This window comes from Nyctereutes procyonoides, unplaced genomic scaffold (assembly GCF_905146905.1).
Source record: "Nyctereutes procyonoides isolate TBG_1078 unplaced genomic scaffold, NYPRO_anot_genome, whole genome shotgun sequence".
Lineage (NCBI taxonomy): Eukaryota > Metazoa > Chordata > Mammalia > Carnivora > Canidae > Nyctereutes > Nyctereutes procyonoides.
The window spans coordinates 2,000,894-2,014,101 of NW_026575034.1; the positions used below are offsets into that span (position 1 = coordinate 2,000,894).

Genomic DNA, 13,208 nt, shown 5'->3' on the forward strand with positions numbered 1-13,208 from the left:
AGAGGGGAAAGCCTGGTGTAGACAGCCTGAAGCAGTTTTTAGAGAGGACGCTAGCATGAATTAGTTTGATTCTGGATGTGGTTACAAAGATCTGTTTTGGTTATTTTATTTTTAAAGCTTTTTATAGCTCTGCCAAATTCATTGGCCCTTTAGGGAAGAGGAATAAAACGATGCAGCTTCTTCTGAGTCAGGGCCACCGCGCTGCATGATTTCAGGGGCCATGGCTTGTGTCCTTTCCAATGTGAGATGCAATACAATAGAAGGAAATAGACTGTTCGTTCATATCCTCTCAGATAGGGTTGGGAGAGAGGATTTTCGGAAAGACGAAGAACTGATCGCTGCTCTAACAAAGCCAGATATACAGAAAGATTGGCATTTATTCTAGGCTTAAAATTGTGCTGTCCAGTACAGTAGCCACTAGACACCTGTAGCTACTGCATTATTGAAATGTTGCTAGTCCAAATTGAGATGTGCTCTAAGTGTAAAACACATACCAGATTTCAAAGACTTAGTACAAAAGAAGGAATCTATCTTATTTTTTTATATTGATTCCATGTTGAAATATATTGGATATATTAGTTTAAATAGAGTACGCTATTAAAATTGATTTGTACTGTTTCATTCTACTTTTCTCAAAGTGACTTCTCAAAGTTAAACATTACAATGTGGCTCAAATCGGTGGATTGCATTATATTTTCACTAGACAGCACTACTCTAGAATATTTGATCTACTCATGTCCTCAGAAGTGATTTTATCTCTTCTATTCTTTGTGCCTAGTGCACAACTGCTACAGGAACTCAGAAGAGCCTTGTTGGGACACTAACCAAGTTGGCTGATGCCAAAAATTGGGGTCCTCAAAAACAATGTATGGAGCTTGAACCACCCAGGAATGAAGGAACCAGGTAAAGTTAAAAGGTAGAAATTGTTGGGCAGCCTGGGTGGCTCAGTGGTTTAGCACCACCTTCGGCCCAGGGCATGATCCTGGAGACCCGGGATCGAGTTCTGCATTGGGCTCACTGCATGGACCCTGCTTCTCCCTCTGCCTGTGTCTCTGACTCTCTCTGTGTGTCTCTCATGAGTAAATAAAATCTTTAAAACAAAAAAAATGGTTGAAATTGTCAGCCTTTATCCTTAGATGTTTCAGAGCCAAATTTGGGAAATGTGACTTGGACTGAGATATTTTTCTAGTGCTAAAGTCACTGAACTGGAGCCCGTGATAGGCATGAGGGGATTTAATAACCCCTTGATATTATACAAAATTAGTCTGTGTGTGCTTTTTCTTTAGAAAGGATCTATTTTTGATTAGATTCTCAAAGGAGACCATAGCTTCAAAAATATTAAGGATCCTGATTCTACTTTTTTAAAAAAGATTTATTTATTTTAGGGAGACACAGAGAGAGAGAGAGACAGCACATGCAGTTGAGTAGGAGAAAGAGCAGAGGGAGAGAATCTCAAGTAGACTCCCTGCTGAGCTCGGAGCCCAACATGGGCTCCATCCCATGACTCTGAGATCATGACCTGAGCCAAAATCAAGAGTTGGATGCTTAACCAACAGCCACACAGGTGCCCCTCCTAATTCTATTTTTTAATTTAATTGTTTTTGTTTTATGTTGAGTCATATAAATCTTTTTTGTTTTTTTAAATATTTATTTATTTATTTATTTGAGAGAGCAAGGGAGACAGAGGGGGAGAGAGCACAAGCAAGGGGAGGGGCAGAGGGAGAGGGAGAAGCAGACTCCCTGCTGAGCAGAGAGCCCGACATGGGGTTCGGGCTCCATCCCAGGACTCTGGGAATAAGACCTAAGCCGAAGGCAGACGCTTAACTGACTGAGCCACTCAGGTGTCCCGAATTGTATAAAATCTTTACATACTTTGGATATTAACCCCTTATCAGATATACCATTTGCAAATATCTTTTCCCATTAAGTTGCCTTTTCATTTTGTTAATGGTTTCCTTCATTGTGCAAAAGGTTTTTATTTTGGTGTGATCTCACTTATTTTTGCTTTTGTTTCCCTTGCCTAGGGAGATATATCTAGAAAAATGTTGCTAAGGCGAATGTCAAAGAGATTACTATATTCTCTTCTAGGAGTTTCATGGTTTCAGGTCTCACATTTAGTTCTTTAGTCCATTTTGAGTTTATTTTTGTGTATGGTATAAGAAATGGTCCATTTTTATTTTTCTGCAGGTAGCTGACCAGTTTTTTGGCCTTGTATATTCTTGCCTCCTTTGTCATAGGTTACTGATCATTTAAGTGTTGGTTTATTTCTGGGCTTTCTATTCTGTTCCATTGATCTGTATGTCTATTTTTGTGCCAGTACCATACTGTTTTGATTACAACAGCTTTGTACTTTAGTTTGAAAATTAGTATTGTGACACTTCCATCTTTGTTCTTCTTTCATAAGATGGCAGGATCTTTTGGGGTTCCATAAAAATGCTAGGATTATTTGTGAATAATACTATGGTATTTTGATAGGGGTTGCACTGAATCTATAGATTGCTTTGGGTACTATGAACATTTTAACAATATTGGCTCTTCCAATCCATGAGAATGGAATATCTTTCCATTTGTGTTGTCTTCAATTTCTTTCATTAATGTTTAATCATTTTCAGAGTACAGGTACAGGTCTTTCACCTCCTTGGTTAGGCTTATTCCTAGATATTATTAATAGACATTTTTTCCAAAGAAGATACAGAGATGGCTACCAGGCACATGAAAAGATGCTCAATATCACTCATCATCATGGAAGTACAAATCTAAACCAAAATGAGGTATATCTGTCAGAATGGTTAGGATAAACACACACACACACACACACACACACACAAACACACACATAAGAAATAACAAGTGTTGGCAAGGATGTGGAGAAAAAGGAAGCCTTATGCACTATGGGTGGAATGTAAATTGGTGCAGCCACTATGAAAAAGAGTTTGGAGATTCCTCAGAAAATTAAAAATAGAAATACCATATGATCCATTAATTCCACTACTGGGTATATACCCCTCAAAAATGAAGTCACTAATTCAAAAAGATATATGCATCGTATGTTAACTGCAGTATTATTCATAATAGCCCAGATAAGGAAGTAACTAAGTGTCCACTAATAAAGAAGATGTGGTATATATACACGATGGAATATAACTCTACCATAAAAAAGAATGAGATCTTGTCATTTGCAACAACAGGGATGGAGCTAGAGAGTATTATAAATGAAATAAGTCAGACAGAGAAGACAAATACCATATAATTTTACTTATATATTGAATCTGAAAAACAAGACAAATGAACAAACAAAAAGCAGAAACAGACTCAAATACAGAGAACAAACTTGTGGTTGCCAGAGAATTGAGGGTGGGGGAGGGGCAAAATGGGTGAAAGGGAGTGGGAGGTGCAGGATTCCAGTTAAGGAATAAGTCATGGGGATGAAAGGTACAGCATAGGGAATACAGTCAATGGTACTGTAATAGTGTTGTGTGGTGACAGACGCCCCCTACACCTGTGGTGAGCACAGCGTAGTAGAGAGGTGTTGAGTCATCCACTATGATGTACACCTGAAACTACTGTAATGTTGTGTGTCAACTGCACTTCACTTAACAACAACAACAACAACAACAACAAGAATCTAAATTTTAGGATGAAATGGCTCATTCAGAAGGGGTATCTTATCATTCTTGTCAGGTAGTCATCCATGTCTATGACTATGAGCCTTCTTAACATTGCGGACACCTATATACACGCATCATGAAAATGAAAGTTCATGGGGCTCAGTGAACAAGAATAAGCAACAATAAGGCGAAGACATCAAGACTATCAATGGCATTAAAAGGAAAGGCACCTAGTGTTGATATGTCCCAGGACACTAAGCTATTGATGATTCAGCACAAAATTCCTGTAGTGCTCACACTAAATCTTCGTTATAAATCCAATTCTGCTTGAAAGAAGAAAATTTCATTTACTTATTCATTCGTTTGTGTTCTCAATATTTTAATCTCAATTCGTACAGAATTTAACCCCATTATATTCTAACCCCTCAGAATTTACATGTCTGTGTCTCAGTTTACAGTGTGACTCTTTAAGAACAAGGGGCACAACTTTTTTTTTGTTTTGTTTTGATCTTTTATCCTCAGCACCTAACAAGTGGATGCTCAATAGATGTTAAGTAAAATAATCAATTAAAGGTTGTTGCCTGACTTCTACACATCTCAGAATAAAAGGTGATCTATGAAACAAATACAGCTTTAAAGATTAAAATTTAATAGAGGGCTAAATAGAAGGCTAGAATTATGTAGTTTTAGCCAAATCAACCAGATTCAGGATTTTACCTTGTTCAACATTCACAAATTGAACTAACCTGTAGAAGGACTCACACAGATTATAGCTGTGATCCACTTTTCCAGGCCTAAACAGTGCTGATTCATTCACCACAGTTGGTTTGCAAGTGAAGGAAACAAACTTTTAAGTTAGAGAAATATAAGCAGTCTTAGATCTGGGAGTCATCAGGAAATGTTTGATATTTTAAAGAACTGACTGAAAGTTAAACAGGTTAATGTGACATTTCAAAGGGATTTTGAAATTCAATAGCTTTCTCTAGAAGCTGATGTTTATTCTCTGGTTGTAAGGCAAATGTTGAATTTCTTCAAAGGAACAATGATAGATTCTAGAATAACTAGATAGGTTCAACGTTCATTATAGGTTTTTTCTTCTTCTCCGTGACCCTTCCACACCATGAAAAATATATATGTATACATAACAGGAAATGGGAAAACCATCTGGCTGGCTCTAAAAACATGGCTTTCTTCATAACCAAAGGGGTTTTTGTGTGAAAATAATTTTATAGATACAGACGTAGATATGGTTCCATTAAAAAGAGAAAAGAAGAATCATAAAGAATATGTGTAAATCCAGAAAAAGGACTTTTTTTTCCCCTTACCATATCAGCACTGTGCAGGAAATGAAAGTTCCGTGGATTGGATAGTCCCTCTTAGATGGACATATTCAAATCTAGTTAGAAAGACTAATGACAAAGACATGTGATCTCTACTTTGATAAGTTTGAGGAGCTTATTTTATTACTTAGAAACTAGATATGTATGGTATTATAGTGCATGTAAAATAATTCATAAATGTTTATTAAGATCATAAAGAACACATTTAGGTGAATCAATAAACAAGGAAAATTAAAGAACATATTTTAAGGAATTATTAAAATTTAGGTGAAATAATACTTAAAAGTCATTTATTCTAAATTTGTATTGGTTTAATGGTAAATAACAAAAATTTGACCTAATTGATTTCATTAAAAAAAAGTGATAGGGAAGAGAAGGGAAGGAATATAACAGCTTATAGAATCCAAGAATGGGTCACACATTGGAGCATGTGACTCTTGATCCTAGGGTTGTGGGTTCAAGCCCCATGATGGGTGTAGAGATTACTTTAAACTAAAACATGAGGGATCCCTGGGTGGCGCAGTGGTTTGGTGCCTGCCTTTGGCCCAGGGCGTGATCCTGGAGACCCGGGATCGAATCCCACATCAGGCTCCCGGAGCATGGAGCCTGCTTCTCCCTCTGCCTGTGTCTCTGCCTCTCTCTCTCTCTGTGTGACTATCATAAATAAATAAAAAATAAAAATAAAAAAAATAAACTGAAACATGAAAAAAAAAGTAGTGGAAAAGAATCATTTCCATGATACAACAAAATCATGGAAAGGGCATGGATGCAGGTGGGCTTCCAGAACAACTGAGATCTGGCATGGGAATGTTCCCAGGGGTAGCGCTCCAGTTCCTATCTTTTTATTATCTGTCTGCAATTTAGTCACTCTTTTTTTACATGATGGGAATGTGTGCTCCTAAGAGTTCTTCAGTTTTACATCTTTCAGATATTGAAGAGAAACCAAGAGATTTGTTTTTCACATTAAATCAAATAATTTTAAGAAAAGAATGCATTATTTCTCTAGATTAGATCAGTCCCTTGTAGCCAGGATTAATCTAGTTTGCATCAGAGTCCTCCACTGGACCAATTAATTGTGACAAGAACAGAGCAAGAGGTTTGGGAAGGGGAGGTGGTCATGGAATAACATGACAGCTTGCAAAGTAGCCATGTAAAGGAGAGTCAGCTCTAGAAGAGATGGAGGGTATGCTGGAATGTCTCATAGAAATTCCATCATTTTGCAAGTAAGTAAGCAAAGAGATGAATTGGTTTGCTTTAGCTTGTATGACAAACTAGCAAAACAGCCAGGACTCAACAAATGAACATAAACATATTGACTGCTTTGGCCATAAATGGATTACGTGCTATATATACTTATTTAGGTTTAATACAATCACCGTATAAAATAGGTATTAAAGTATTAAGGTATAAGAGGTATTCAGATGAGAAAACTGAATTTCAGAGATTACATAAAATTTCTAAGGCTACACTGCTACTTAGCATCAGCGCCAGGATTTATACACAGGTCTGTCAGATTCCAAAACCTGTGCTCTTTAAAAATAATAACAACTACATTGTTTTTATAAGCAGATATGTGCTTATTATAGTCACATTGTGCTCTGTTAAGACAGATGAATAAATACCCAAATTCCTCCACCTAGAATTTAACATGATTAACAAAGAATATCTTTCATATATCACTAAGATCAGCAAAGTTTTTTTTACAAAAAGGACACATCAGAAGATGTACTTTTTTTTAGATTTCTTTATTTTAGGGACAGAGAGAGAAAGAGAGCATGAACAAGGGGAAGGACAGAGGAGAAAGAGAATCCCAAGCAGACTCTGTGCAGAACACAGAACCCAACATGGGGCTGATCTCAGGACCCTGAGATCATGACCTGAGCCAAAACCAAGAGTCAGCTCCCCAAATGACTGCACCCCCAGGCACTCTTATTTTTAAATAAAAATAGACATTTAATTTTACTTGAGTTTAACTGAAAAGAAATTAGAGTGAAGAACTGCTGAATCTAGATTTTTTTTTTTTTACTACAAAAGAACCCCACCCCCCCTTTTTTTTTTAAAGGAATTCAGGTTTATTTTTACCGAAGCTCCAACAAGCAAATTTGTGTGGAAAAAAGGTCGAGATTTGTACAGACACTAGTATTGTTTATCTGGTCTCTGACCGTTCTGTACCTACTAGCAGTCCCTGTGGCTTATTTAGCACAGTTCCAAAAAAACTGCTCACAGTGGAAAGACTTCACAAGTCACTGGTATGTATGTAGTTCAGTCATTCCTATCTGCAGCACTACTGGCCCTGCTCTAGCTGGCGGAGGTGGCTGCCTAGCGAAGGGCTCTAGGGTGTCACGGTGTCAGAGACACTGGCTTCTCCCTCACAGCCATGCTGGTAAGATAAGCTCCTTCTAGCAGCACCGTGGTTGCAGCAGGCCTAGCCTCAGAATCTGCTCATCTCAATCCAAAGCTTTCAGAGCTGTGTTTCCCTACCGGGGGTCAGCTGCTAACATCATTCATTAGCGTGAAATTCCTCTAATTAAGGAAGCCCTTAATTACAATTATGAAATGTACAAAAAGATTGGAATTTTTTTTTTTTGTGGGGGAAAAATTCCCAAGATTTTATTTGGGAGAGAGAGAGCGAGCACAGGCACAAGCAGGGGGAGGGGCAAGGGAGAGGAAGCCTGACCCCAGGACCTTGAGATCATGATTGGAGCCAAATCAGAGGCTTAACTGACTGAGCCACCCAGATGCCCTTTGAGGTTGGAGTGTTTGTAAAAGAAACTATGTTTCAAATTTTGAACAGTATTGACTCCTTGCTCTAAAAATAAAGAAATTGGTGCACTTATACTTCCCTATATCTTGACCTCTTAACCTCATAATTTTGGTTAAGTTCTGTTAATTTTACATTTTCAAGACTTAAGCTTGTATTCTGTTCTGTAGCCATATTCCCTGGTTGTTTACTCTTAGATCTGTATTGACATGGATACAAGGAAGCTTAGCCAAGCTTAGCACAGTATCCTTCACCAAACTTCTTCCTTATTGACTTTTTGTTTTTGTTTTTCATATCTTAGTTTGCTTTATTTCATCGTCAAATAGTTCTTCTCCAAGAATAGCTCACGTGAACCATATTCCTAGAGAAAGCCTGCTGCCTTTGATCCTGGTTCCCAACAGGTTTTAAAATGCTGTTTCTAGGAAGTTTTGAGGCCTATTGAATCTGTAGCTTAATGTCTTTCATCAGTTTTGGAAAAATTCTCAGCCATTCTCTCTTCAAATGACTTCTGCTCCTTTTTTTGTCTTCTTTTCTCCTTTTGGGGTTCCAATTATACATGAACTAGACCTTTATTATAACTCCTATGTCACTTATAGTTTTTATGTTTTCTGTCTTTTGTCTCCCCATGCATTATTCTGGGTATTTCCTTCTAAACTATCTTCCAGTTCATGATTTATCTTTAGTTGGGCATAATTTGCTCTTTAATTAATCCACTGAATTCTTAAGTTTGAGAACTACATCTTTCAGTTGTATATTTTCAGTTATTTTTTTATTTCCTTGAACATATTTATAGCATTTGTCTGCATACACCATGAATATTTTTAAATTATCTGTATTTTTATCCCTCTTAAAAACCATGCCTTGTCTTTTCATGACTGGTTATTTTCTGGTTCAGGAATTGATACTAAACATGAAAAATTATAGAAATTATTTGTGTGCAAGATTTTTTTTTCCCTAAGAGAGTATTTAAAATTGCTTTGGTCAAGCTTAGGGACTCTAGAATCTATTTAATCCAGTTTCAAGGACTAAGATGATTCGAAACTGAGTTTCAGTTCTTTCAAGATCCAGTTGGCTTTGAGTTCACCTGTACTCTGCAGTAAAATTGTCACAAGTTCTGTTCTCTTTTTTGGCTGCCTCTTTTGGAATTGGCAACTGGCAATCACAAATGCTAGTTCTTTGGGTTTCCTTCTTCTCCCAAATACTTTTTACTACCTTACTAGCTTTCTAATGTTTTCAAATAGGCATCTGATTTAATACAAAAACAAAGCTTTTTTTTTTCTCTAAATTGTCTAATGGTTCTTAGTAGGATAGTTAGTTCAAGTTATTGTCTAACATTACCAAAGCTGAAGTCCTGCTTATTATATACTTTAATTTGATGTCAAGTTTAACATCCAGAAAGATTCCAATCTATTCCTTCCACTATTATATATTGTTGTTATATTGGCAAGACACTCATCCCTCAGAAATGCTCCAGAAATGATCACAGGGTGATTTCATAGTACTGCCTTTGCTAAATGTAGTCTTTCATTCAGACTACCTACACCATGAGAACAAATCACATGAGATATGGTCTGGCTTAATGGGACAGAGGAAGAGAATCTAGTGAAGGAATCAGAGTGTGAGAGAAATAAAGCTATAGAAGGAGTGGTTTTAGAGACTGCAATGGAGAACAGGTTTTTATGGAAGGATAGATCAATATTATCAAACACTGTAGAGAGAAAGTAAGTCAAGAGGGAAAAATATTGGGTCTGGTAATTAAGAGGTCACCATTGTGCGTAGTTCAGCAGCACATACACTGAAATTCAAATGATAGATGAGATTAGCATGGCTCCTGGGCTAAGGATAACATGCAAATTTGTGAAATGTTACATTAAAAAAAAATGAGACCAACAGTAATCCTTAACTGAACAGTTTCTATGGACAATATGCTGCATTAGATAATTGAAAGACAGGTGAGGAGTTGGAGGTAGTGTAGACTTTAAGAAGGCAAGTTATGACAGAAAACAAAATGATGTGTGTGGTATTTTGGTAAGGAAAACAGAGTCAAGGAGAGATTTTGTTCCTTGTTTGCTTTTAGCGTAGGGCAATTTTGAGTATGTTTGTAGACTATAGGAAAGATACCAGCGGAGAACAGATTAAAGACTGGAGGGGCAAACAAAATTAATTGAACTAAGTCCCAGAGAAAACAGAAAAGGAGCAAAGTTAATCTCTCCACTGAGATATAGGAGTACAAAAGAGAGATAAAGGACAAGATTTATAGATGCTGAAATAAAGATAAGGAGGTGGGAACTACATGGGTTCAGTTTTGTAGTATCTGTTTCCATGGTGCTATAAAAAAGGTCATCAACTCATTCTAAGTGTAAACAGTCCCCTTACCTTTCACTAGTTATTTTCCCTTTAACATCTGCAACACACGCTTTTAGTTCTTCTCATTGGCTTTAAAGTGCAGAAGAAACTTTTGTATACTCCTATAGCAATCTTCTATCTCTTACTTCATGAAGTACTCATTTCCCCTTGCCCCATCCCCAAATGTATTTTGAAGAATCTTAATATAAGGATCACGTAGGTTGGCTACTTACTGACATGGAAGTGTAGGAGGATACTTCATCCAACCTAAATGAAGGCAAAATAACAACTTTTTTTTTTCTTTCCCATTGCATTTTCTTATAAATGGAAACTCCATAAGAGCAATGACTGCGTTTTATATGCTCTGTCAATATATTGCAAACACTGGGGGTATTAAATAAATAATAAATGGGGATAACGTTTCCAAATAACAAAGCTGACTATAACCCAAGTCACAACTGCTAGCAGCAGAGGCTGAACTTAAAATTACCAAGAGTAAAGCATGCATATCTTTAATCATGATGTCCAGGAATGTGAGTTACATTTTGGTAATTATAACTTTCAGTTAACTCATAAATATTTATTGAGTATTTTCTATTTGATTCATAGCAACCTGATGAGAAAGTACCAATACTATTCTCATCTGGAAGTGAAATAAATGAGGACTCAAGAGATTTAAAGAGTATGCCCAAGTTCATGTATTCAGCTAATATATGCAGACCTGGAATTCAAAATTATTTTTCTGAGTCCAAAGCCAATAAGTGTAATTTACAATTCTATATAGGCCCCTCCTCAAGTTAGCACCTGTAAGAGTTGGATGATAATATTTTTCCTTGTGAAGGAATAAGGAATTTTACTATTTGATTGTTCAACAATGCAAATTCCACTCTGTGCAGGGCAGACAAGTATATTGGCCAAAGCATAAAGATGGAGTTTAACAGACAGAAGCAATTATCCAAGAATGAGAAATGGAGCATGTTCTATCATTTGATTTCACCTTCGTATTTTAGTGCCTGGGCAATGATATATTTAATAAGGCATGAGCTAATGGTTAGAAAACTTGTTCAGTATTTAAGGTAAACAATTGCTTAAGGAAATGTGACATTACCAAAAAGACAACCTTCTGCTTGGTTATCAGAGCATTATATTTATTTACTTTATTGTCCAGCAATTTTGGTAGACTATAAGAAAGCAGTAAGAGGCCAAAAAGTCTGTGAAGAATTTTAAGGTCCATCTAAATAACAGGCGTTATGAACTATCACCATTGCATCTTAAGTAATTAATTCTATCGAACTTTTTAATGTTTTGGGAAATTTATGCTGTAACCAGACTTATAAAAATAATTTATATTTAAACTTTCTCTTAGTATTCCTGCAGATCATGCTGTGTGTTACCAAACATTAGTTGGAAATAGTAGCTCTAAACAGATGAAATTGGAGGAAATAATATAAAAATAGTTATGCTTGTTATACAATCCAGCCTCTTTAGAATATGAGGCTGATTTTTACAAACCATGCTTCATTCAACATCGAACATATGGCATTGTGGTTCTGAGAAAAAATATATCTCTGATCAAGATTTCTATCACTAAATTTATATTTATGAGGCACTTCACAAAATTCCCTTTTATTCTTTAATGCTTACTCCTTTCTATTATAGAATGTTGCTTACACACACAAATCTATTAGAGTAATACAGCAATCACAGGAACTCAATAGAAAAGTAGCTCAATTAAAATAATTACACAATTTTGACCATAAGCAATTTGTTAATTCTTATCCACTACAAAGAATATAACAGGTAGGGCTTAGTTCATGAGAGGACATGTTAATATTGCCTCATACTCCTTTGTCTACTGTAGATTTGAAGCATAATGCCACCTCAGTTGGCATAAGAAATTCATAGATCAGTGTGAACAGAGAAAGTGAAGGGAGTTTAAAAGCAAGAACAAATCAAAAGCTTCTATTTTTAATTTCATCCTTTTGCTATGAGTAAAGCAAATATGTTTAGGCCAGGGTCCCACTGAGGAGGAGCCGTCTTGTCATCTGTTAAACCAAATATTCTATAAACATGTACAAATGGCCCTAAGTAAGTCTAAACTATAAAGTTAAAATAAAATAAGAAAGAATAACCAATAAAGGATTAATGCCCTAAATATATAAAGAACTTAAAATAAAAAAGAATAACCAATAAAAGATTAATGCCCTAAATATATAAAGAACTTATACAATTCAGCACCAAAACAAATAATTCAATTAAGAAATGGGTACAGGACCTGAATATACCTTTTCCCAAAGAAGATATACAAGAAAAAATGCTCAGCATCACTAAGGCTTAGGGACATGGAAATCAAAATCACAGTGAGATACTACCTTACACCTGTCAGAATGTCTAGTATCAAAAAGACCAGAAAAAGAAAGAAAGAAAGAAAGAAAGAAAGAAGAAAGAAAGAAAAAAAAAGAAAGAAAAGAAAAGAAAAAAGAAAAAAGAAAAAGAAAAGAAAAGAAAAGAAAAGAAAAGAAAAGAAAAGAAAAGAAAAGAAAAGAAGGTGCGGGGGCACCTGGGTGGCTCAGCAGTTGAGCGTCTGCCTTCAGCCCATGGCGTGACCCCAGAGACCCGGGATCCAGTCCCACGTCAGGCTCCCCGCATGGAGCCTGCTTCTCCCTCTGCCTGTGTCTCTGCCTCTCCCTGTGCCTCTCATGAATAAATAAATTAAAAACAAAAAACAAAAAGATCAGAAATAACAAGTGTTGGTGAGGATGCAGAGAAAAGGAACCCCACAGGCACTGTTGGTTGGTGTAAAAACAGTCTGGAGGTTCCTCAAAAATTAAAATAGAAATGCCACATAACCCAGTAATTCCACCAGTATATATTTATCCCCCCAAAATGAAAACACTAACTCAAAAAGACATGTGTTCTCTATGCTTACTGCATTGTTTACAACAGCCAAGTTATGGAAGCAACCCAAGTGTCCACCGATAGGTAATGGATAAAGATGTGGTATATGCATAAAATGGACTATCACTCAGCCATATAAAGAATGAAATAAAAAAAAGAATGAAATCTTGTCATTTGTGACAATTTGACTGGAGCTAGGGGGTATTATGCTAAGAGAAATAAGTCAGACAAAGACAAATAACATATGATTTCACT

The 13,208-nt window shown here is 36.3% G+C and overlaps 1 non-coding gene across 1 annotated transcript; it reads left to right on the plus strand.

The window, feature by feature from the left end:
* Positions 1–9,480: 9,480 nt before the first annotated feature.
* On the plus strand, positions 9,481–9,586 carry LOC129505176 (U6 spliceosomal RNA). The gene has a single exon (XR_008663482.1). It is a non-coding gene; the product is annotated as a U6 spliceosomal RNA (small nuclear RNA).
* The last annotated feature ends 3,622 nt before the right edge of the window (positions 9,587–13,208 follow it).